Source organism: Lissotriton vulgaris, chromosome 7 (assembly GCF_964263255.1).
Source record: "Lissotriton vulgaris chromosome 7, aLisVul1.2, whole genome shotgun sequence".
NCBI classification, from domain to species: Eukaryota; Metazoa; Chordata; class Amphibia; order Caudata; family Salamandridae; genus Lissotriton; species Lissotriton vulgaris.
In genome coordinates, this window is record NC_141695.1 from 67,384,729 (window position 1) to 67,410,587 (window position 25,859).

Sequence of the window (25,859 nt, forward strand, 5' to 3'; positions counted from 1 at the left end):
AGGCGCAGACACTCCTCGCGATATGCACTGGTGTCCATTACCACGAGTCCGCCCTCCTTGTCGGCGGGTTTTATTGTTATGGTGTCGCAGCTGCGCAGATCTCGTCGAGCATTGCATTCAGCTCGGCTCAAGTTTTGAAACTGTGGAGTGTTATTCATTTTCTCTACATCATTGTAGACGGCCTGCTTGAACGTAATTACTTCTACTGGGACTGCATGGGTCGGTGGTATAAAAGAAGATTTCTTTCTTAGTCCACTCTCATTCTGATTGTTAGTAACCATATTGGGTCCTTGTTTTTCAAAGAAAGCTTTAAGTCTCAGTTTTCTAAAGAAAGTTGCCAGTTCGCAATGCAGTTGGAACTTGTCAAGGCGTGCGGTGGGGACAAAACCCAAACCTTTGTTTAGTACACACATTTTGGTTTCTGATAGTGTTCTAGAGGATAAGTTAGTAACTAGGTCCTCACGTTGCTTGGTCCTGCCTTGCTCCTGGTTAGGCCGCTCACAGGTTCGTCTTCCTCCCAGTGTACTTGGTTCATTTGTCTTCTTCTTCCCTTTCCCCGCCTGCCTCTGCCTAAAAAAGGAGGGCGGTATTGGTTTTGTTGAAACGGTGGTCGTTGGAAATGTGGTGGGAATGGTGGTTGCCAACCGTACATTGGGAACTGCGGTGGATGGTTATAAGGATCTTGGATCATCGGTTAGAATGAATGGTTTCCAGTGATTCTGACCTCTGTAACCCCCTCTTGGTTTCTGTTTCATAGTGCTGGCATTTGAGCCACTGCTACTGTTGGATGAAACGCTTGAAGCATCAGAATCAGATGCAGGTTTTGTTGTAGGTACAAAGTCTGGATCAGAATATGGATACGCTTTCACAAAAGAGAAACGCTTCAAATCTTTTTGAAATTTGGTTACCTTTTGTTGTGTAAGGTTTTCTTTGTATTCATTGATCTCTTTGTTAACTTCATCTAACTTTTTTTTGTATCCAGATATGCTGGATTTTATGTGGGTTTCTGTTTTCTGGATATCGATTAGGATGACTTCTGATAATCGTAGGGCTGTTTTCAGAATTAGCATAATCCAGTCGTGTGTACAATGCCACGCTATTAAGGCCCAGTCTTTTCTAAAGGTGGCATCTTCTATAAAAATACGGGGAGCATTGGTTACCAGGAGACCCTTCGGGGCCATGTTATTGGTCACATATTCCTTTAAGATAGTGCCATGTAGTATAGTTCTAATTCTGTTCCTCTTAATTTCAGTAAGTTTTTCCCAATCCCCTGTCTGGGAGATTGTTTGTGAGATGCTCGCATCAGCGAACCCGGAAATGTCTTCCAAGATAGCATCAATTTCCTCGGTGGAATAGGAAAGGCCTTTATTTTCCGCCATCGTGCGTCTGACGTGTGAAAAAATATGTGAGCTAAGTGTGATGTCGAATGGGGAAGGACAACTCTCACAGCTGGGCGCTGCCTAGATATAGTTAAACAAAAGAGAGAGTGTTATCTAACAAGTCATTGCTGGACCTAATATTCAGAAACGGCTTTATGAGAAAGAACAGAGATGGATATACAGATTATCCACACATGTCACAGGATTGAATGACAATATTCCTTGGACCAACATTCTCTGAATATGCCTTAGACGATATGAACTCTCGCTAACCTGTGCTCTGTCGGACCAATTGTTTGACTACTGAATGATAACACTATTGGCCGTAGTATATACGTGCCATTTCCTTCCTTTTTTTCTTTTTAAAGAAAACCCCCCTCTTTGTTTAACTTCTCTATAAGTTAATCACTTATAATCTTAGATGGGGTTCAAGATTTTGTTCCGCTTCGTAATTCCTATTTGTATAGCTAATTTCTGTTCCCAGACCAACACAGCTATCTTCGGTTCCCAGACCAACGTTGCCTAGCAACACCAGGAACATAATCCAATCCCTCCCGTCCTCCGTTTCCATTGACGCTACGCGAATGCATCACCACGTATTTGTGTGCCCCCGCCCACCCCGGAAGCACTGCTGACGCTATATCTATGCCGGCTGCTTCAGAAACGCGAGCGGGGAGGCACGGAGAGGCGAGTAGGTACATAGAATCATAACCTCAACTTAACTGTAAGTAACATCACAGCTCAGAGTCCGATTCAGGACCATTTTTTTGGTCACAGTTTCGTGAGCCTAACCCCTGACAACTGTCTCCTAATTTCCTCATTGCAGAGTATGGCATTTTCAGTTTTAATACCTTCCCTCCACCCCGTGAAGCCCAAAAGATCCGAAATAGGAGTAAGCCTTGATTCCTTCTTCGGTCTATGTATGTGTGATGTATGTGTGTATGCGTAGCGTGATTGTATGTTTGATGGGACAAACATTTCGCGTCGTTATTTACTCACTTTAATCTAAAGCGTGAGCAGTCGAGTCATGCACACAGAAGTGCTGAGTGCTTTTGACTGTTTAAAACTAATGACCAATCGACCACTGGGCACACCACATTTACTAGAGTGTGCCAGCTTGAGTCAAAGTTTAGAATGTAGATATTCCACGTCGGTGCTACCTCACGCTAATGAAATTGTGAGCAGTCTAATTACGCACAATTAAGTGCTGAATGCGTCCGAATGTTGGATTAACGACCTAGTGATCACTGAGCACAACACCATTGATAGAGTGTGCTAGCTCTAGTGATAGTCTGTCACTACCGATCACATTAAGCTCTGAATGGGATGCACAATATACCAGCAGACACATGAGAACCAGCATGGCACTTCGTAACAGGCTTGTATTAATCATACTTGTGTCCTTTTGCCTCTTTCTCCCACCAGGTCTTTTTGCTTTTAGCTCGACTATTATGTTTTTGAGCTCCTTTTTCACTTTGACAGATTTTGTCAGTAGTGTACAGGAATCTAGGGAAAGGCAGGGCGTTAGTGTGCCCTGACCACCCATTTTCCTCCTGGTCCTGACAAAAACCCGGTACCTTCCATCCTACTGGTTGAAACATGTAGACCTCACACATAAGTGATACACACGGTCATAACACCTAGTTGTATCCACACACTTAATTTTAATATTTGTGCAGTACCTTGCGAATAAATTTTTCACACAAGTATACCAGGACAATTTTTAAACACCTTTTTTTCACTTCACACACACAAATACCAGCTCCACTGTAGTCCAGGTGTTGCAGCACACCCTGATGGCACTCGGCTATCAGGGTGGACCCCGATGATGAAGCATGTCACCGACTAGGTCGGTGAGTGAGGGGTTTATTAATAAAGGAAGGACTCTCTTCTTTTCTCTGTCATCCCACTCAGATCGCTTTATCTAAGCAGTCTCTGATGGTACTACTCTTTTGTTTGTTTATTACTGATTCCCAGGGGACTAGGAGTACTCTCCATTCACGTTTGTGAATCAAATCCCTCACTCTCTCTTTTGTTTAACTATATCTAGGGAGCGCATAGCTGTGAGAGTTGTCCTTCTCCATTCAACATCACACTTAGCTCACATATTTTTTCACACGTCAGACGCACAATGGCGGAAAATAAAGGCCTTTCCTATTCCACCGAGGAAATTGATGCTATCTTGGAAGATATTTCCGGGTTTGCTGATGCGAGCATCTCACAAACAATCTCCCAGACAGGGGATTGGGAAAAACTTACTGAAATGAAGAGGAACAGAATTAGAACTATACTACATGGCACTATCTTAAAGGAATATGTGACCAATAACATGGCCCCGAAGGGTCTCCTCGTAACCAATGCTCCCCGTATTTTTCTAGAAGATGCAACCTTTAGAAAAGACTGGGCCTTAATAGCGTGGCATTGTACACACGACTGGATTATGCTAATTCTGAAAACAGCTCTACGATTATCAGAAGTCATCCTAATAGATATCCAGAAAACAGAAACCCACATAAAAACCAACATATCTGGATACAAAAAGAAGTTAGATGAAGTTAACAAAGAGATCAATGAATACAAAGAAAACCTTACACAACAAAAGGTAACCAAATTTCAAAAAGATTTGAAGCGTTTCTCTTTTGTGAAAGCGTATCCATATTCTGATCCAGACTTTTTACCTACAACAAAACCTGCATCTGATTCTGATGCTTCAAGCGTTTCATCCAACAGTAGCAGTGGCTCAAATGCCAGCACTACGAAACAGAAACCAAGAGGGGGTTACAGAGGTCAGAATCACTGGAAACCATTCAATCCACCGATGTTCCAAGATCCTTATAACCATCCACCGCAGTTCTCAATGTACGGTTGGCAACCACCATTCCCACCACATTTCCAACCACCACCGTTTCAACAAAACCAATACCGCCCTCCTTTTTTAGGCAGAGGTAGGCGGGGAAAGGGAAGAAGAAGACAAATGAACCAAGTACACTGGGAGGAAGACGAACCTGTGAGCGGCCAGACCAGGAGCAAGGCAGGACCAAGCAACGTGAGGACCTAGTTACTAACTTATCCTCTAGAACACTATCAGAAACAGAAATGTGTGTACTAAACAAAGGTTTGGGTTTTGTCCCCACCGCACGCCTTGACAAGTTCTAACTGCATTGCGAACTAGCAACTTTCTTTAGAAAACTGAGACTTAAAGCTTTCTTTGAAAAACAAGGACCCAATGTGGCTGCTAACAATCAGAATGAGAGTGGACTAAGAAAGAAATCTTCTTTTATACCACCGACCGATGCAGTCCTAGTAGAAGTAATTACGTTCGAGCAGGCCGTCTACAATGATGTAGAGAAAATGAATAACACTTCACAGTTTCAAAACTTGAGCCGAGCTGAATGCAATGCTCTACGAGATCTGCGCAGCTGTGACACCATAACAATAAATCCCGCCGACAAGAGGGGCGGACTCGTGGTAATGGACACCAGTACATATCGCGAGGAGTGTCTGCGCCTACTAGGTGATTCAAAAAACTATCAGATCCTACATTCGGACCCCACTATGGAACTGCAATCAGAAATAAAAGGACTAGACGAAACCGCAGAAGTACTAGGTAAAATCTCCAAACAGGAGGCAGAGTACCTATGTGACACCGAAGGCAAGATACCGTATTTCTACACCCTGCCTAAAATGCACAAAGGGAAACTGGAGTTTTGGACTTTTTGGTTCCGTCCAGAGGTGTCAGGGATAACACCCGAAGACCCCGGAGTTCTACCTGTCTCGGTGCACAAATAAACAGAAACACAGGCTTCTCGATGGTGGCGTCAAAGACCAAAAGTTTATTACTGCAGGGACACAGAAGTCACAGAAACTACACACGGGCAGTATCTAGGAGCCTGTTCGATTTGTACAAAGTGGGTTGCTCCTTAAATACTAAATTTTCGACTTGGGGCAAATTCTTTACATGCTAGTACATTTCTAAACCTTTGTGTCCTAAACAATAAATATTTGGCGTTGCACAGGAATCGTCAACAATATCTGATGTCAAAACATTACGAACGAGGGGTTCCCACTATTCCATCATAATCCCATGTCAAGTTTTCATTCAAGAGCCGGACCGCCTCATCGTAAATTTCGTTACCTCCCCCTAATAATGGCCCAGAAGGAAAGGAGCAGAGCCAGGTGCAGAAGATAGAAAAGCAGGATAAGAGATGTTTGTGGGTCGTAAATGGGCAAGGCTACCAGCTTCGGCCGCCTAATCATGATCAGGCCAACGAACACGAGAACCAGTATAGCAGGACTGGCCTCAGGCTGGGGAGGCAGCTTCTGCCGAGTCATGCAGCCATGGCGTTTTCTATCCTAAGGTGCACGTGTCACTAGCAAGGTGAATCGCCGGCTAAAGCTTACGTGTCCTTAAGTGAAAGAGGTCACTGCGTGTCCATTGACTATGTGAGGGCAAGAAATACAAAATGGCTGCCGTAATCTAAAATGGATGCCATGGGTAGATCAGAAATGTGTTCATAACAGGAGTGCTCTTGCTCGTAGCATAGCGAAAACACCAGGATATGCTAAATGGATCATTTGCGGTTCACTGATACCAAAATTATGAATTTACGACAATGTTGAAAACACGGGTTCAAATCGTCACGGAACCTCAGACCCTCCTTTTGCCCTTACATAGGCAATTACTCAGTCTATGTCCGAGTCTATCTCGATGCTCATCAGGTCAGTGACATGTTGTTGTATCATCATCCTTTCTCGTACCTTGTCTCCAAACGCAGGTGGTTTTCTGAAACAGGTTGCAGCACAGAGACTACACAAAGCGGGACCACTGGTTAGAGGCGGCAGACCCGAGAGCAGAGGACGGCCCGGGACCAGGGTTCGATTCCCGGCGCGGCAGGTTTCTGGACCAGGGTCAGAGGACTTGATAATTCTCTCGCCTCGGTGCCCACTCTGATCAGCGATCACACTCGGCAACTCTGGGCATTAGCTTGCCTCATCTTCACTAACGGCCCCACCAGACCTCCGGGGATGCCTGGTCTCACCCTGGAGATACCCATTAAGGGACCATCTCTCAGGGAAGCCAGGAAGGGTTTTGCAGCGGTCGAAGCGCCTTGGGACCCTCCGGGTAAGTAGTGCGCTAAATAAATGCCTATACATTACATTACATACATTACATTGGATAATAAGGCAGCACGAGAACAGGAATACTAGGATGATACCAACGACCATCAGAACCTTCCATCCCCACGCTGATAGTAGAGTCCAAAGCCACTCCATTAAGGACCAGTTTCCCTTGTCTACGTGAATAGAGTCGGAAATCTTGTGTAGCTTAGAGATCGCTTCATAGACAGTCGGAGCATTATTGGGAATAAAAACACAGCAGCTCGATTGGATCATTCTGCATACCCCACCTCGATCTGCAAGTATTACGTCTAGAACCATACGGTTCTGCAACGTCATGAGACGATCCGCCTGAAGCTCAGCTGTTAAATTACTAAGGGCACCAGCAGTTTCTGTAATAGTAGATTCAACTACCCGTGTTACCTGACGTAGATTTCTACTATTGGCCATAGGCCCCCAGAACGGAAGGAAACCTTTGAAGAAGTCACCAGCTTCCTGACCAGCGGTATCTTCCTTGCTGAAAACACCTCTTGCTACTCTGGTCTTGTGATAATCTGGGGAAGCAGTTTATGTTGGAGGCAACAGTCGAGCAATATAGCATGAACCTGAAAAGTCAGCAGGCAGCCATGTATATGCTCTACCTATGAAGTAGGTACCCCTAGCAGTAAGAAAGGCAGGGGAAGAGTTAGACGGATACACGTAAGTCTCAACGCACTCACTCTTCCCTAGCTGAGCTCTTGGATTTCTCCCATTTCCTTGCAAACAGACTTGACCTCGGTGAGGTACGACCCAGACTGGAGCGGAGCTCTTACGCTTGCTTTCTCCCAAACTAATGCGATACTCTGTAGAATTCCAACTCAAATATACCCGTAATTCATCTCTAGGGTAAGATGGGGTGTTATTGACGTCTTTAATCATGTCAATGATTCCCTTGACTAAAGCTTTATTGGCAGAGTTATATTTAGTGGAACGTGGTGGACACGGAGGATAGGTCTCAAGGGCATAGACAAAAATGGTCTGAAAGGCTGAAATGATCCATTATAGCTGAAAGGCAAGACTAGATAGGGAATGCCTTTATCCATAGTGTGGGGTATCAAACCACACACCCAGCAGTCTGTTGTGTTAACTACCAGTTGGTGTTGATGCAAGAGCTGTACAAAAGTGTTATTAATGAATTCTGAGCGTCGAGCTTGTTCGTGTTCAGGAAACGAGTGAAAAGAATGATAAGAAGCAACAGTAGAAGAAACAGGATCAAGGGGAGGTACTGTAGTTGTTACCGGTGTAAAAATTAAATGCATACAAAAGACGATTCCACCCACCAACGTTATTAAAACAATCAAAAACGTAATTGCACATTGCATCAGAAAGCATTTCCTATGAAGAATTTTGTAAAGTCTATTTCTGCGAACATAAATTACATTCTCTCGGTGCAGCTCAGGAAGCTCCATCTTCTACAACCGCTCGCGACCACTGATGATGTGTACGTAGTTGAAAATGCCTCTATCAGCCCTGGGAGTTCCCAGAACTAACAGAAAGATCGACCTTGTGTCTGACCCCCGCAGATTCAATTAGGCACACAGCCACGACCCTACGGCTACCCAGACGGCAAGGCAATTTAAAACAACATAAAAATTACAAAATATTAGCAAACTTCCTGGCTGGAGGCAATGTATCAAAATTCAAATATGTAAAATAGGCAGTTTCCTGCTTTATTTGTCCTTTATGTGAGATCGTAAGTTGTATCTCAATTTTGCTGGAGCTGTTTGATCTGGAAACAGTGTATTTTCAGCAGGGGTTGCAATGTTCAAGTTCGCAGATGGCAAATGTTCTTTTGATGCAGACGGTAAATGTTCGGAGTTCAAAGGAGCAGTTTCAGAAGGGGAGTCAGAGTTCGGTGAATCAGTGATCAGTTGTGCATCGCTGAAAGGGATGAACCTGGGGACTTGTTCAGTCAGAGGCACCGATTCCTTTCTTCACCCAGTTATCATAAGGAAGCGGCAGGGGCACATGCTTAGCGTGCGTCGCATGGATCCAGTTCTTTCTGCCAGCCACACGTATAGCAGTCCTCGTCGCCAACAGGACCTGGAATGGTCCGACGAATTTGGGTTGGAGATTTCTCGTCCGTCCAAAGTTTCTTATGACCACTTGGTCACCCGGTTTCAGCTGATGACCTGGACTCTCTGGTGGCTTTGGCAATGCATCGAAAACCTGTTGGTGAATAAGACTCAATTTAGCAGTCAAGTCGAAAAGGTAATCAATTAACATTGGGTATTCCAGCTGCTTAAACTCCTTCGGTCTAGGTACCCCCCAAACATTTGCAGGACGACCAAATACAATTTCATAAGGACTGAGCCCTACTCTAGAATGCACAGTCGCTCTTGTGGATAACAGAGCCAAAGGTAGTGCATCTGGCCAGGACAAACCCGTGGAGGCTTGTATCTTGGCAAGTTTCAGTTTGAGGGTGCCATTGTAACCCTCAACTAAACCAGCAGACTGGGGATGATTCGCACTGTGGAATTTCTGTTTTATCCCTAAACCGGCACACACACTCTGCATAACTTTCCCTACAAATTCACTTCCATTATCTGACCATACAATCCGTTGCATTCCAAACCTGGGGAAGTATTCTTTGAGAAGGATTTTGGCAGTGGACAAGGCAGTGTTGTCCTTTAGTGGATATGCTTCGATCCATCTGGAAAAAGCACAAACTACCACTAGGACGTACTTTAGATTATTCCAACGATCCATGTGAATGAAGTCTAACTGAATCACTTCAAAGGGGCAAGAAGGAGGAACGAAGTGACCAGCGGGTGTATGGATTCCCTTGCCAGGATTATGCATCAGGCATATCATGCAATTTCTCACCACTCTCTCTGCACACTTACTAATCCCATCATTCTTCCAGACTGGAGCCAACATCTTACAAATCCCTTTAGAACTGATATGCGTTGCTCCATGCGCCATCGTTACTACTGCAAGCACATACGCATCAGGCAACATCCAACGCTGTTGTTCTGACAAATCAATCCAACACCCACTCGAATCCAATTTACCCGTATTCTCTTTCCATGCAAGCTTTTCCTCCTCAGTCGCCTCTTTCTGAATTTCTTTCACACTTTCCACTGTATCCTCACACATTCCAGACTCAGAAATCCATCTTGCAGACGTTGCAACATACATTCTACTCATCATATTCCTAGCTGTCTGTTTAGCGGTCTCATCAGCAAAAGCATTCCCACGACCAACATCATCCGTGATTGCTCTATGAGCACTGCACTTCACAATCGCAACTTCAGTCGGCAAGGTTAGAGATTCCAACAAGTCATTAACTAGCTGACCATGTTGAATCTTAGTCCCATGGGACGTAATGAAACCTCTCTCTTTCCACAAACGGCCAACACTATGGGCCACGCCGAACGCGTACTGACTATCTGTGAACACATTCACTCTCTTTCCCTTAGCTAAAACACACGCTCTCGTTAGTGCGCTCAATTCTGCAGCTTGGGCAGAATTCTGACTCACTCTTGCAGTCTCCACAATCGTACTCAAAGTCGTTACTGCGTAAGCAGCTGTCACATCACCATTCTCCAATTTAAAGCAAGACCCATCAACATACAACGTGCCATCTGGATCTGGTAACGGAGTGTCTTTAAGATCAATTCGTCCTTTTGTCTCTTCCTCGGTTCTGAAACAACAGTCATGTGGTTCCGAATCACTCGACTCCTGACTAGTCGGCAACAATGTTGCTGGATTCAATACATTGCATCTTTTGATCTGTATATGACTCGCTAGCAATGTCAGCTCGTAGCCTGATAATCTAGCACTGGTAAGGTGTTGTGTCTTGGTTCGGTTCATGAGTGTATCCACAGCATGAGGAACCATAACAACTAGCATGCTGTTCATCACCAAACCAGCAGATTGTCGAATGGAAGCTGCAGCTGCTGCTGTAGCTCTCAAACAACTTGGCAACGCTCTGGCTACCGGATCTAATGTTGATGAAAAATACGCACAAGGGCGTTGTTTATCACCAAATCTTTGCGTCAGAACACTCAACGCGCAACCTTCTCTCTCGTGAACATAGAGCGTGAATGGCTTACTGTAGTCAGGTGTACCCAATACAGGAGCTGAACACAATGCATTTCGTAACTCAGAAAAACTCTGCTGACATTCGGCAGACCATGGCACGGGACTCGGAACACCTTTCCCAGTCAAAGCCACCAATGGTTTTGCCAAAAGAGAAAAATTTGGGATCCATTGCCTACAGTATGAGTTAATACCTAAAAAGGCACGTACTTCTCTCTGTGTGCTAGGAACATTCATCTGCGTAATTGCTTTTATTCTCTCTGGGGTCAACTTTCTTCGCTCCTTTGACAAGAGATGACCTAGGTAGGTCACTTCTTGGCAACAGTATTGCATTTTCGAAGGTGACACCTTGTGATTCAAACTAGACAAATGATGCAATAAGGAAATTGTAGCTGCTTTGACGCACATAGTGGACGACGCCCTCCAAATCCTAGACCAAAACGATATCTGCCTCCTCATCCTTCTGGATCTCTCCTCAGCATTCGATACAGTTAAACATGAGAATTTACTCGAACTGTTAAACACAAGAATGGGCATCTCAGGGACTGTTCTCAAGTGGTTCACCTCCTTTCTACACAACCGCTCACAAAGATTCAAAAGCAACAACCTGATGTCCTCTCCGGTACCTGTATCACTAGGCGTCCCACAAGGATCCTCCCTCTCCCCTACACTGTTCAACCTAGTTATGGAACCTCTCACTACTTTGCTACAGACATCCGATGTTCACTTCCACATGTATGCCGACGACACCCAACTCTATCTCAAAATACAATCCCCCAAGGACATCATGCTCCTGAACACCACGATCAGAAACACCCAGTCCTGGCTTGCAGAGAATCACCTCAAACTCAATGCCCTGAAGACTGAGTTCCTCCTGATCTCTCCTCCTGCAAAAATCTCCACGGCTCAAACATGGCTTAAGCAGTTAACAGCTTTAAATGTACAACCTACCGTCGTAGACTCAGCAAAATCCTTAGGCATAACACTTGATGCCAATCTCAACATGCAGCAGCACATCAGCAAGGCAACCAAAGGAGCGAACTTCCAAATCAATACCTTGAGGAAACTTAAAGCCTTCCTTCCAGCCAAAGACCTCCAAACTGCAGTACAATCTATAGTCATCCCGCACATAGAATACGGAAGCACCGCCCTCTGCGGGCTCCCACTAACAACTACGGCACCCCTTAGAGCGTCCCTTAACGCTGCAGTGAGACTCATCACTGGCTCAAAAAAACACTCGCATATTTCCCCTGACTTTAAATCCCTGAACTGGCTGCCTTTTGAAGCCAGAATACATCTGAAAATCGCCTGCATGACTCACAGGGCTGTACACCATAACTCGCCCAGCTACCTCACTCAAAAGCTGACAATCTCGGGTGGCTCTAGAACTACTAGAAGCACAAACAATCTCCTGCTGAAACCTCGAAGATTCAGAAAGGAAAAAACCTATAAACGCTCCTTTTCAGGAATGGCGCCCAGGGTCTGGAACTCACTTCCTCCTGAAACCAGGCTCATCTCCTCCAACAATCTGTTTAAGAAAGAAGTAAAAGCGATCCTCATGGCTAAATACACATGATCTATTAACCTGTATCTCTCATGAATCCGCTCCGTAATACCGGCCTGACCCCTTGGTCTACTAGTACTATTTGTACTATGGCTTATTTGAGTGCATATGTTCCCTCTTTGTACTACTTGTACCACTGGTATTATGACTTATTTGATTGTATATGTTCCCTCTTTGTATTTTGATGTACTATTGACGCACCTGTCTGACTTGCACACTGTACCTACACCACCTCAACCATCCCTACTTTTGTACTACTGATGCACCTGTGTGACTTTACATCCTGCACGCACCTACCTCAACTATGCCCACCTTTATGTTATCTCCAAAAACACTTGCAGCACGTTTAAATAAGTATATGCATACTTTTGTACTTTTATATTATTGGCGCAACGGTTTGACTATGTACCGTGTACTGACACTACCTCACCTATTATCTACCTCCGGTTGTTATTTGACCTACCTATGTAATTATGCATATTGTACCTAACTACCTCAACTGCTACATGCTACATGCTATCACTGTAAAGCGCTCTGATATCTGCAAAGATCTTGTTCGCGCTATATAAAACTTTCAAATAAATAAATAAATAAATAAGTTTCCTTGTCATCGGCAGCCACTAGAAGATCATCGACATATTGCACTAAAGCAGAACCAGGAGGAAGTACAAAGGAATCTAACTGACTTTTTAATGCCTGGCTGTAAATTGATGGACTCTCACAATAGCCTTGTGGAGCACGTTTAAACCTGAAGCTTCGACCTCCTAGAGAGAAGCCAAAAATATCTCTGCTTTCTTCAGCTATTGGAATGCTGAAAAAGGCATTCTTCAAGTCGATAACTGAAAACCATGTGGCTGTAGCAGGAATCAACGTTAACAATGCAGGTATGTCTGGAACCACAGGAAACTGCGGAATCACAATTTTGTTAACCTCTCTAAGATCGATTACAAATCTATAGACTGGAGGCTTTGAAGGACCAGTGCGTTTCAGAATTGGTAGTACAGGACTGTTACAGACATTTCCTCTAGTTTCTTCTACTACATCTTTCTTGATCAAATCTTGCACAATCAATAAAAGCGCACGTTCACCTTCACTAGAGATCTTGTATTGTGGGATTCGTGGAAATTTGACATTCGCTTTCAAAGTGACTACATATGGTGGAATTTCTAAAAGACCTACATCGTTAGGACCAGTCGCCCAAAGAGTATCAGGGAGAGAACGCAGCTCTGGTGGGAGCGCATCCATCGACAAATACATCAGAGAGATGATTCTCTTACCCAATGTAAGCTGTACTCCTGCCGGAGAACAGTACAATGTCGCGTACAGGCGTTTTAACAAGTCTAAACCAAGCAGATTTTCATTACAACCAGTCGTCAAAATCAAGGGTGCTTTCAATTGACGGGGTCCAACAGAAATAGACAAAGGACCAGATACAGGATTGTAAACAGGGGCGCCTGAAAAACCTACAGAAACATTTGTTAAGCCAGACAAAGGTGCGCCAGGGAGTTTCGCATGTATGATAGAACTTTTTGCTGCACCAGTATCCAACAGAAACGGTTTGACTACACCTGATGTTGCTACTGCGACATAAGGCCCACTCTGATCTACTGGAACTGATACTACTCCCTCTCTTTGTCCATGGCTGTCCTAGTACTCACTTTGCTGAAATTCCTCACTAGCTTCACAGTAGTCTTCAACGTGATACTGTTGAGATCTATTTTGTTGGGCAGACTGTCCATTTCGTTGATCAAAATAATTAGAATGGCGATCATTTGTTTGTGGAGGCATAGCACCTCGTCCTCGACCTCTAGAATTTTTCATAGAACCACCACGACCTCTCTGAGCTGCTGCAGCATTATTTTGTGCTAAGACTGGACACTCATTCTTATAATGACCTTCTTTCTTGCAGTAAGCACACTGATTCCATTGGTATTGCGGTCTCTGAGAACCATAATCTGTCCTTTGATATGACCCTTGCTGTGTGTTCGTCTGATTCGTGCGAGGCGGATATGCTTGCAGCAAAAGAACTTCAGTTTTTAAATCTTTCCTTTTCTTATCTGACTTTTCCTTCTCTTCTTTATCCCTATTTTCATAATACTGAGCAGTTGCAAGTATTTGCGCAGTCGTAGAGACAGCCCACGCACTTTCAGAATCTTTCAATTTATTACTGAGCTCTGGTAACAGATTGTGCACAAATTTATCAACAAATAGTCTCTGTCCTCCTTCCGTGCTCATATCCTGACCACTGTGATCTACGAAAGTTTCTTCAAACCTTGTGAAAAAGTCGGAGACACTTTCGTCCTTTTTCTGCCTGCATGCGGACAACTTGTCCCAGTTAACGCGCAATGCTGGCATCAGAGTCTTCATTAAGTTGATTATTCTACCGGGCAAATCAGCAATTAGAGGTTCGGGTTTAGAACCACCTACTTGTTGACCATCTGCTGCTATTATAGCTGCCCAATCACCACCTAGGGCAACTGGATGGTTCTCTTTACGAATTTTAGCCCAAATTGGTTGAGGAACTACATTGCCAAATAACATGTCAATGTCCGCTAAATTCATTACGCAAGCTTCAACTGTCTGCGCTAACTCTTTGTAGTATCCGGCTGGATTCTTACGCGGATCTGGCAAGGCCTGTTTCACTGCTAACACTTCGGCTCGCTTCCACGGAATGTGTATCCACACTCTCTGGATTTAGGCCGGAGCGGCTGCAATACCACGGACTGCATCAGCTTGCACAGCTTCGCGCCAAATTGGAGGAACCTCCCTCATAGGATATTGGCGACCTTGTTTCGTACTACGTTTCTCTAACTCTCTAGGTGAACGAAGAGATGGATCATTCCTATAACTTAAAATCAATTCCATCCCTTCCTTTATACTCTGACCAACTATCATACCTGCAGCAAATTCTTTCTGGACATGAATTAATTCGTCTAGATTTGATTCAGAGTCATCCTCTTCCAATTCCTCACGCAAAAGGGAGCACATTTCATCAAACACATATCGCTGTGTCGGTTCATTCCATTGCATAAATGTATCCAATACATCTCTAGCACTATATCTTCCATTTTTCGAAATCCATCTAAGAGCTGTGGAATCTAATATTCCCCGTTCTTCAGTACTGGGAAGCTGACTACGTCTCTGAACGGAGTCAGAGGCAGGAGTCTTAATTAAAGTTTTATAGAAGGGAGATAGAATATTAGAGACAGAATCAGTGATTCTCCGACGAACAGAAAGCGGAGTCATAATGCTAGCAGAAGCCGTAAGTAGAGTAGCAGTCGGAACAGATAAAACAGGAGCAGTAGGAGTAGCAGGCAAGGTAGCTTGTGAAACAACAGGTATGAGCGGTACAGGCATAGGCAAAGGAGCTAGCAACCCTGGAAGAGGGGGTGCCGGAGGAACATTAACATTGACCACAGGAGGTACAGGAGCTTGATTCAGGGGAGCAGGAGCAGGAATACCAGGCTGTCCAGCAACCGGTACTTGAGCATTCGGTAAAGGTGAAGCCGTAGCACCCTGTGCATACGGTGGGGGTGACCTCAACAAGTAAGACAACAGGGGATCCTTTTCGGGGTCCTCTACTATCTTAGCTGTACTCGATGGCAAGGCAGGATAGCACTTGTCTATCGCTAAATTACGCTCTCTATTGGCCACCTCCATCGCTTTCTCAGACTCGTTGAGTTGCAGCTGCTTGGCAGACTGTTCTAAAGTCAACTCTTACTCTTTCTGTTCTTTCTTTAACTTTTTAGTTTCTCTCTGTTTAGATTCTTTTCGCCAATAACGGAAAGTATCAAACATTGCCGGCCGGGCTTTCTTCTTAAACAATTTCATTTCCAAATTATCAAGAATTTCGGGTTCAAAACTACCATGCAGTGGCCAACTAAGGACACCGTCTTTCTCTGTATATCGGATCCACACCTCATTATAAGATATAGGACCCACTCCAAACTTACAATACAGATCATAAAGAGGAGTTCCAATCGGAGGAACCAGACATGAGTCCTCCAACCGGGGATCACTGTTGCAACCAAAACACGACAACATACAATTTTTCCGACTTACCATTTTATAATCCGGAACACAGAACAAGTACAAACACAAACAAAAAGGTGCGCACTCGAACCAAGAACTTAGGCCTACCAAAGCGAACAAATGTGTCGATACCCAAACTAAACCAAATGATTATCGTAACTAGAACAACCAGTGATAATCCTACGAAACCAAACCAAACCAAGAACTAAAAGGATTATCCAAACAGGAGCAACCCTTACGAAGTAACCAACTAGCAACCACTTAATACTTAACTGAGGCACTGAAGACGTCACCAAGGAGAAACCCGTCACGTCTCGCCGTACTAAGGTCTGCACCTCGGGTCCAAGACAGGGCGACAGTCAAGGCAACGGACCACTGCAGCCGTCCGAACGGGAACCCTCGTGGAAGAGAACGTCGGGCCACTTTTGCGATATGCCGGGATCGATGAAGTGGGGCGCCTCCCTCAGGAATCTTCACACGAAGCTTCTCGAACTCTTCAGGCTTTTGGACCGGTACCGAATGACGTCGCCCCACGTGGGGCGCCAATTGGAATTATGGACTTTTTGGTTCCGTCCAGAGGTGTCAGGGATAACACCCGAAGACCCCGGAGTTCTACCTGTCTCGGTGCACAAATAAACAGAAACACGGGCTTCTCGATGGTGGCGTCAAAGACCAAAAGTTTATTACTGCAGGGACACAGAAGTCACAGAAACTACACACGGGCAGTATCTAGGAGCCTGTTTGATTTGTACAAAGTGGGTTGCTCCTTAAATACTAAATTTTCGACTTGGGGCAAATTCTTTACATGCTAGTACATTTCTAAACCTTTGTGTCCTAAACAATAAATATTTGGCGTTGCACAGGAATCGTCAACAATATCTGATGTCAAAACATTACGAACGAGGGGTTCCCACTATTCCTTCATAATCCCATGTCAAGTTTTCATTCAAGAGCCGGACCGCCTCATCGTAAATTTCATTACCTCCCCCTAATAAAGGCCCAGAAGGAAAGGAGCAGAGCCAGGTGCAGAAGATAGAAAAGCAGGATAAGAGATGTTTGTGGGTCGTAAATGGGCAAGGCTACCAGCTTCCGCCGCCTAATCATGATCAGGCCAACGAACACGAGAACCAGTATAGCAGGACTGGCCTCAGGCTGGGGAGGCAGCTTCTGCCGAGTCATGCAGCCATGGCGTTTTCTATCCTAAGGTGCACGTGTCACTAGCAAGGTGAATCGCCGGCTAAAGCTTACGTGTCCTTAAGTGAAAGAGGTCACTGCGTGTCCATTGACTATGTGAGGGCAAGAAATACAAAATGGCTGCCGTAATCTAAGATGGATGCCATGGGTAGATCAGAAATGTGTTCATAACAGGAGTGCTCTTGCTCGTAGCATAGCGAAAACACCAGGATATGCTAAATGGATCATTTGCGGTTCACTGATACTAAAATTATGAATTTACGACAATGTTGAAAACACGGGTTCAAATCGTCACGGAACCTCAAAACTACCACCACCAGGCCGCCCTATTGTCTCTGGCATCGGGTCACTGCTTGAACCGCTGTCAAGATTTTGTGACTTCTTTCTAAAAACCATCGTACAAAAAACATCTACCTACTTACAGGACACAAAGAGTCTCTTGAATCTTCAACAGGAAATCACTGTGGACGACAACACTGTCTTACTAAGCTTTGATATAGAGAGTCTATACACAAGCAGACCCCAAGATGACACGCTAAGGGTTTTGGAGAAAACCCTAGGAAACATGGACTGGACATTCAACACACCCAGAGCCTTCATCATCGAGTGTGCCAAGTTAGCACTCAAACGCAATTACTTTGAATTTGAGGGAACTCTATTCCTCCAAACTGGGGGCACCTCTATGGGCAGTGTTTTTGCCCCTAGTGTGGCGGGTCTCTATGTCTATGACTTCGAAAACAAGTTCATTTTGAGCAACCTCAACCCTTTCAGAGACCACCTAAAATTCTGGAAACGCTATGTTGATGATGTCCTTGCCTTGTGGCAAGGACCATTGGACCAACTCATTGAGTTTACTACCTGGATCAATACGTGCGACCAGAACCTTAAATTCACCCACTGTTTCAGTGAAAAAGAAATAGTGTTTCTTGCTGTGGTGATTACCAAGGAGAACGATCATCTGGAGACCAGAACATTTTACAAACCTACTGCTAAAAATAACTTGCTTAAGTTCGAGAGTTTCCACCCGCGCCCACTCAAAGAGAATCTACCCTACGGACAATTTTTAAGGTTGAGGCGCAATTGCAGCAAACTAACGGAGTATAAAAAACAAGCCTCTGACCTAACTGAGAAACTCCAAGTCCGTGGGTACCCTGCGGAAATCATAAACACATGTCAAAAACGAGCCAGGAACCAACCAAGAGAGGCTCTCCTTGAGACTAAACCAGCCACAGAAAATGAAATACCACTTACCTGTGTAACCACTTTTAACGTTGTCTCCAACCAAGTGTCTAAGAGCATCAAAAAGCATTGGTCCATTCTCAGCACTGGTAATCTTCATTGGGAGAAGCCCCTCTTTTCCTACAAAAAATCAGCAAGCCTCAAAGACTCACTGGTCAATACTAGACCAAAATTAAAAGAACGTGTTGATAATCAATCACTCACAAAGGCTTGGGGTCTACCTGATGTTACAGGACATTTTCGTTGCGGCAACTGCAGCGTTTGTCATTTAACGAGTAACACAAAAACCTTGAACATCGAAACAGGTAAAATATGGAGGCAGCAATCTCACACGAACTGCAATAGCTGCAATGTGGTTTATCTGATTGAATGTACATGTAAAAAGCGCTACGTGGGGATGACAACAAGAAAAGTAAAGCAAAGAATCTGCGAGCATCGCAGCACCATTCTCTGCAGAAAAAATTAAACAAAACTGACAGATCACTTCCTTGAATCGAACCACACGCCAAATGACATGAGGTGGACTGTTATCAAACAAGTCATTGCTGGACCTAATATTCATAAACGGCTTTATGAGAAAGAACAGAGATGGACATACAGATTATCCACACATGTCACAGGATTGAATGACAATATTCCTTGGGCCAACATTCTCTGAATATGCCATAGACGATATGAACTCTCGCTAACCTATGCTCTGTCGGAACAATTGTTTGACTACTGAATGATAACACTATTGGCCGTAGTATATATGTGCCATTTCCTTCCTTTTTTTCTTTTTAAAGAAAACCCCCCTCTTTGTTTAACTTCTCTATAAGTTAATCACTTATAATCTTAGATGGGCTTCAAGATTTTGTTCCGCTTAATAATTCCTATTTTTATGTTATGTTATGTTATGTTATATTGGCTTTTGTATAGCGCGCGGCTACTCAAAAAGAGTGTCCCGGCGCTTTTAATAAGGAGGCTACAGTATAATAACATAACACAATTAAAAGAAAAGTATCAGAAACAGAGAAGACACAACAGGCAAGAAGGCCTACTGGGTAAACAACCAGGTTTTGAGGCCTTTTCTAAACGCCAGTAGGCTGGTGGCTCCCCTAAGTGTAAGCGGCAGCGAGTTCCACAACTGTGGCGCCAGAAGTCCAAAGGAGCGCCCTCCCAGGCGCGCTCTCTTCACTCGTGGAACAGTCGCCAGGAACAGGGATTCTCACATCAGAGAACGAGCCGGACGATAGAAGGCAAGTCTCTTTTGGAGGTACTTTGCTCCCATCGCATGGAGGGCCTTGTAGGTCAGGGTCAAAGCCTTAAAAGCAATCCGCTTGCGGATTGGGAGCCAGTGCAGAGTCTGCAACAAACCCGCAGCGCTAGCACGTCTATTCAAGCCAAAGATAGCTCTCGCCGCAGCATTCTGCACAACTTGGAGCCGCTGTAGCAGGTACTCTGGCAGGCCCAGGTACAGAACGTTTGAATAATCTAGCCTAGAGCCTATCAGGGCCTGCACAGTCAGCTTCCTGTGCTCCTCCGACAAGAGGGGAAGAAACCTCCGCAGCATCCTAAGGAGGCCGAAGCAGATGCCCGACACCCCCAGGATCTGGGACTTCATCGTCAACCCCTTGTCCATCTTGACCCCCAGGTTCTTAGCCATTTGGGATGAACAAGTCGGGGGGAACATATTAATAGGCCACCAAGCCTGCCAGTCTGGCTCCGTGTCCCACCCAAAGAAGAGTACCTCGGACTTATCGGAATTGCACTTGAGGCTGTTCAGTTGGAACCATTGAAAAACAGCCCCAAGGCAATCCCGGATACTCTCCCCATCAAAGTCTCCTCCTCTCTTACACGAGAAGAGGAGCTGGGTGTCATTTGCATAGGATACGATCCGGGCCCCAAACGACTCCGCCAACGCCGCCAAAGGGGTCATGAAGATGTTAAAGAGGGTCGGGCTCAAGATAGAGCCCTGAGGGACCCCGACTCCCAGAGGCGGCATCACGGCGGAATCTGGCGAGGCCCAGACCGTTTGCCGGCGGCCAGCTAGAAAGGAAGAAAACAAGCTGAGCACCGTCCCCCGTAGTCCAATCTCACAAAGTCTTGTGAGAAGGCCATCATGGGGGACGGTGTCGAAAGCCGCGGACAAATCCAGCATCACCAGCATGGCTTTGCCCTCAGTATCCAGAACCCCTTTAATGGTTTCTGAGACCTCGAGGAGCGCAGTCTCTGTGCCGAGATTTGGACGAAAGCCCGACTGGGTGGCATGCAGAATCTCATTCGTCTCTAGAAAATTGGAGAGCACCATCTGAACGTGCTTTTCCACAATTTTCGTGAGAGCCGGCAACAGAGAGATAGGCCTGTAGTTGACTGGGGCCTTTGGATCCAGACCAGGCTTCTTGAGCAGCGGGATGACCATTGTCTGCTTCCAAGCCTGCGGAACCACTCCCTGGCTCAGCGAGAGATTCAATAGCGGGTTCGCCAACAGATTAATCACCTCCGCCATTTTTGCCAGAAATTTAGCAGGGCACGGGTCCAAGGGCGAGCCCGATTTCAAGTTGCCCATAAGTGCTAAGGAGGCGGGCGCAGATATAGGTGGAAACACGCCCAGCGTCAAGCCTGGCGAAGCCGGAAGGGATCGGATAGCGTCAGAGTTAATCAGCCCCGCAGGTACAGCCGATGGAAAAGAGTCCTGTATGAGTTTGATCTTGCTAGTATAAAAATTAGCAAGATCAGAGGCCCAGGAGTCAGAAGGTCTCTCCTCAGAGGTATTAGACCGTGGAGATATAAATTCTCTTACTATGGAGAAAATCTCCTTACAGGAGTTGGAGGCGGCTTCTATCCTCCCTGCCAGGTAGGCTTTTTTTCCCAGGCGAATGTCCCGGTGATAGTCCTTAACCGCACTCTTATAGGTCAGCTTGGCCTCCGGGTCATATTTTACCCGCCAGGCTCTTTCGGCCACCTTACACTGCTGCCGCTTAGCCGACAGTGCTACGCTGAACCAAGGGGCGGAGACCCGTTTCGGAGTCAGACGGGGGGCCAATTCCGGGGCAAGATCGTTAAGCCTGTCTGAAAGCCATACCTGCAAGGACTCCAGATCCTTCGACAGGTCACCTGAAAGGGGGCAAGGGTGATCTAGAGCGGCCTGGGCCAGCATCTCAGGGGTCACTCAATGGTAAGCCCTATGGATTCGACCCTGCTGCTGTGGCGTAGCAACAGCTGGTTTAACTGTGCCTTTGATCGAAAATTTAGCAAGCAAATGGTCTGACCATAGTACCGGGATAATCTCTGACACCTCAAGAGGGGATGACGAGAAAACCTGGTCAAGAGTGTGCCCCTTGTCATGCATAGGCCCCTGAAGATAGGGAAGCAGTCCCAGCGGGGCCATAGCCTCTGAAATTTTAATAGCGGCCGGGTCAGACGGATCATCCATCCGAAAGTTGAAGTCCCCGGCCACGATGCAGTGTTCCGCTTTCAGGGCCAGTCCCAGTAAGACGGAGTCCAGATCTTCAAAAAACGTTCCCGGTGGGCCAGGCGGTCTATATACCAATAATCCCTTGAGTGATTGATGCGGTGCCAAAGCGATGGAAAACGCGAGGGACTCCGATCCGCGAATATCATCCACTGGCAAGATCGTACAAGCCGTGCCTTTCTTCACCACCAGTGCCACTCCACTGCCCCTTCCCTTAGCTCTGTCATTCCTGAAGATGTTATAATCAGGCGGGATTGCCATGGCGACATCTGGATTCGAGAGTTCTCCCCACCACGTCTTTATAGCTAATATCTGTTCCCAGACCAACTCAGCTATCTTCGGTTCCCAGACCAACGTTGCCTAGCAACACCAGGAACATAATCCAATCCCTCGCGTCCTCCATTTCAATTGACGCTACGCGAATACGTCACCACGTATTTGCGTGCCCCCGCCCACCCCGGAAGCACTGCTGACGCTATATCTATGCCGGCTGCTTCAGAAACGCGAGCGGGGAGGCACGGAGAGGCGAGTAGATACATAGAATCCTAACCTCAACTTAACTGTAAGTAACATATCAGCTCAGAGTCCGATTCAGGACCATTTTTTCGGTCACGGTTTCGTGATCCTAACCCCTGACAACTGTCTCCTAATTTCCTCATTGCAGAGTATGGCATTTTGAGTTTTAATACCTTCCCTCCACCCCGTGAAGCCAAAAAGATCCGAAATAGGAGTAAGCCTTGATTCCTTCTTCGGTCTATGTATGTGTGATGTATGTGTGTATGCGTAGCGTGATTGTATGTTTGATGGGACAAACATTTTGCATCGTTATTTACTCACTTTAATCTAAACCGTGAGCAGTCGAGTCATGCACACGGAAGTGCTGAGTGCTTTTGACTGTTTAAAACTAACGACCAATCGACCACTGGGCACACCACATTTACTAGAGTGTGCCAGCTTGAGTCAAAGTTTAGAATGTAGATAATCCACGTCGTTGCTACCTCACGCTAATGAAATTGTGAGCAGTCTAATCACGCACTATTAAGTGCTGAATGCGTCCGAATGTTGGATTAACGACCTAGTGATCACTGAGCACAACACCATTGATAGAGTGTGCTAGCTCTAGTGATAGTCTGTCACTACCGATCACATTAAGCTCCGAATGGGATGCACAATATACCAGCAGACACGTGAGAACCAGCATGGCACTTCGCAACAGGCTTGTATTAATCATACTTGTGTCCTTTTGCCTCTTTCTCCCACCAAGTCTTTTTGCTTTTAGCTCGACTATTTTGTTTTTGAGCTCCTTTTTCACTTTGACAGATTTTGACAGTAGTGTACAGGAATCTAGGGAACGGCAGGGCGTTAGTGTGCCCTGACCACCCATTTTCCTCCTGGTCCTGACGAAAACCCGGTACCTTCCATCCTACAGGTTGAAACATGTAGACCTCACACATAAGTGATACACACAGTCATAACACCTAGTTGTATCCACACACTTAATTTTAATATTGTCCAGTACCTTGCGAATAAATTTTTCACACAAGTATACCAGGACAATTTTTAAACACCTTTTTTTTACTTCACACACACAAATACCAGCTCCACTGTAGTCCAGGTGTCGCAGCACACCCTGATGGCACTCGGCTATCAGGGTGGACCCCGATGATGAAGCATGTCACCGACTAGGTCGGTGAGTGAGGGGTTTATTAATAAAGGAAGGACTCTCTTCTTTTCTCAGTCATCCCACTCAGATCGCTTTATCTAAGCAGTCTCTGATGGTACTCCTTTTTTTGTTTGTTTAGTAATCAAGGAAACTCAAGGGAGGTTTGGAAGATGATAAATAGCCTAACTATGCCAGATAGAGCTGTGGTCTCAACAGTGTTAACGGAGACGGAATGGGGGAATTTTCTGGGGCACCATCTAAACCCGGAACCAAAGAGCATTGCTCATGGAAGGAAACTCTAATTCCAAGGCAAGAAACTGATCTCGAAATAACACAAGAACAAGTTGCCAAGTTAATAGAGAAACAGAAAGATGGAGCACCGGGGCCAAACGGTATACCCTTCACTCTGTAGAAAGAGGATCCTGACACATGGGCAGAACATCTTGCCAGGGTCTTCAAAGAAGTAGTCAGGAAAGGGGTGATACTGGAAACCTGGAGGGGGTCTTTAATATTCCCATATACAAAAAAGGAGACTGGGCGTTGCCCGGAAACTATCGATTAATAACCTTACAGGACACCAATGCAAAACTGTTTGCAAGGCTTTTGTTAACAACTTTATCTGACTGGGCAAAGAACTACAGCATTCTCCCGCCTAATCAAACCGGCTTCATTAAAGGTCTAGGAACAGCTACTTATATCTTAGCCCTATCTGTTCTAATCAACAAAGCAATCACAAAAAGTCAACCTTTGTATTTATGCTTTGTTGATTATAAATCAGCTTTTGATTGTGTCGACAGAGAACGCCTATGGGGGAAACTACGTACACAAGGGATTCCTCCCTTGTTAATACACCTGATTTGTCTTCTGCATACAAATACTTGGGCTAGAGTACGCATCGGTAATGGTCATTCATTAACCAAGGACATAACAACGCTAGGTGGACTGAAGCAAGGGTGTGTATTGGCTACTTTATTGTTTAACTTGTTTAGCCGATTTGACGGAGGCCTTGAACAACATAAATGCTCACCCACCTAAGCTTGTCGATAAACATATATCGAATCTACTCTATGCAGATGATGTCATCCTTCTAAGCAACACAAAGGTGGGCTTACAACGTTTAATAACACGCACACAGGAATACGCAACAGAAAATAATATGGTAATAAATGAAACCAAATCTAAAGTTATGGTTGTCGCAAAAAATTCAAGACGGAAGTACAGTTCCAAATGGTTCCTTGGAAAGGAGAACTTGGGAAAAGTTAAAACCAATAGATATCTGGGAGTCATATTTAACGACAATGGTAACTTTAGCCCCCAGAAACTTGATATCATCAGGAAAGCAAATATTATATTTATTTTTATTTTATCAATTTATAGGGCGCAACAGCTACCCAAAAAGGGTTCCCCGGCGCCTAGACACAGCTAGATTGAGGGCAGAGAAAGGGAGGTGACTGTTAAGTGGTTATTGTTCATACAGCCAGGTCTTTACAAGCTTTCTGAACCTACAGTAGTTTTCTTCCTTCCGGATACAGGGGGGGAGCGTGTTCCAAAGGGAGGGTCCCAGATAGGCAAAAGATCTGCCACCTGTTCTTGCTCGTTTAAACCTTGGTATGCAGAAACAGGCTGCAGTCTGTGACCGGAGGTTTCTCTTGGGCGTATAGAGGCAGGCAAGAGATTGGAGATATTTTGGTGCTGTTCCTCCTTTTATTCTGAACATGTAATTCAGGGCCTTGAAACGGATTCTGCTCTCGATCCTGAGCCAATGAAGATTCCGACGATGGTTCGAGACTCCGGCGTTCTTCGGGATATTGCAGAGGAGTCTGACCGCAGCGTTTTGCGCTACCTGTAATCGTCCGATCACAGATTTGTTAGCGCCCAAATAGAGAATGTTGCCGTAGCCAAGCCTTGATGTAATAAGGGCATTGACTACGGTCTTTTGCGTTGACACTGGCAACATCCACAGGATCTTCCTCAGCCATTTAGCTATGGTGAGACAAAGGCCGGCTACTTTACTGGCCTGTTTGTTCATGGATAAGGCGTTGTCCAGTATAAAGCCCAGATTACGAGCGTGGGACACCGGGGTAGGAAAAGCGCCCATCTGATCCGGCCAATGTACGGGATTCCAGAGATCTT